General features: G+C 31.5%; 1 protein-coding gene across 1 annotated transcript in view; it reads left to right on the top strand.

Annotated features, from left to right (window-relative positions):
- Window positions 1-1,692, top strand: part of LOC107576730 (E3 ubiquitin-protein ligase UBR1-like) — a 3,922-nt gene that overhangs the window by 1,330 nt on the left and 900 nt on the right. The window lies entirely within an intron of this gene.

Genomic DNA, 1,692 nt, shown 5'->3' with positions numbered 1-1,692 from the left:
AGTGAAATGAATAAGCCTCACCTCACTCCCAGTTTCCCTCAACACGGTGACAGGACAGGTGTGAGTGAATAAATGGGAAAACAAAGTAACGTGCATTACTTATTTGAAAAAGTAACTCTGATATTTTGTTGTAAATTTAAAAGTAATGTGCTACTTTACTAGTTACTTGGGATGTAAATGTAATCTGATTACGTAACTTGCGTTACTTGTAATGAATCACCCCCAACACTGGTAATTAAATGTTTGCATTTTACTATAATAATAATAATAATAATAAGTTATGCGTTTAGCATACCCTTTTATCCAAAGCGACTTACAGTGCATTCAGGTTATACATCTTTTACAAGTACTATATTGTTATATTATTATACTCTGTTCATAGTTTTTTTTTAATTTTTTTTTTTAAAGTCTCTTATGCTGACCAAGGCTGCATTTATTTGATTAAAAATACAGTAAAAACGGCAATATTGTGAAATGTTATTACAATTAAAGCAAGTATTTTCCATTTCAATATATTTTAAATTGTGATTTATTCTTGTGATGGCAAAGCCGAATTTTCAGCATCATTAATCCAGTATTCGTTGTCACATGATCCTTTAGAAATCATTCTAATATTCTGAATTGGTGTTCAAGCACCAATAAAAATAAAGACAAACATTTTTTTTATTATACTGATTTAGTGCTATTTTAGTGTCATTGAGATGCTACTGTAGTATTTGCTCATATTTTGAAATTGTTTTTATTTTTAGTAATTTTGTTGTGCGTTTTGGTCATTTTTAGCATTTTTTTTTGTTTTGTTAAATATGTACATGTCATTTTTATTCATTTTTTAGTTTTAGTTTTAATTATTTTAGTACACACATCATAAGTACATCATAAAGCTGAAGTAAAAGTTTTTATTTTATTTTAGTTAAGATTTGTTTCAAGTAACAAAACGGTTTTCTTATAGTTTGTTTTATTTAACTATAATTACACTGTGGGAAACTGATAGATTTTATACTAAATTGACTTTTATTTAAAAAATTTTTTGAAATGTATTCGTATTCAACAAGAACAATGACTGGTTTGTCAAAATTATATTTCCTCTGATTGGATGGGGAGAGAATCATAATTCACATCCAAAACATAATTAAAGAGATTAAAGGGGTCATATGATGCTGCTAAAAAGAACATTATTTGGTGTATTTGGTGTAATGAAATGTTTATGCGGTTTAAGTTTCAAAAAACACATTATTTTCCACATACTGTACATTATTGTTTCTCCTCTATGCTCCGCCTTTTTGAAACGCGTACATTTTTACAAAGCTCATCGTTCTGAAAAGCGAGGTGTGCTCTGATTGGCCAGCTATCCAGTGCATTGTGATTGGCTGAATACCTCAAGCGTGTGACGGACATGTTATGCCCCTCACATACTGTGATGCCCTGTCCGGCCGGAGCGACGAGACAAAAACATTAAAACCCATTATAAACGAGGCATTTGTTGCATCCAGTGGGGACATCATTACAGATTATAATGACTTATACTATCTTTTTACGCATTGCGTTGCATCGCGCCACATCGTGACGTAGACATGTGGGGGCGTGTTAGAACGAGCCTTTTTAGGTAGGCGCGGTTTAACTTTTATAAAGAATATCTCTTTGGATTTGAGACTTTCTTTGCAACTTTACAAATCTTCTTTATGCACCAAGAGC

The sequence above is a fragment of the Sinocyclocheilus grahami genome, unplaced genomic scaffold (assembly GCF_001515645.1).
Source record: "Sinocyclocheilus grahami isolate Dianchi unplaced genomic scaffold, SAMN03320097.WGS_v1.1 scaffold4243.1, whole genome shotgun sequence".
Taxonomy (NCBI): Eukaryota; Metazoa; Chordata; class Actinopteri; order Cypriniformes; family Cyprinidae; genus Sinocyclocheilus; species Sinocyclocheilus grahami.
This window is presented reverse-complemented; position numbering and strand designations above follow the sequence as displayed.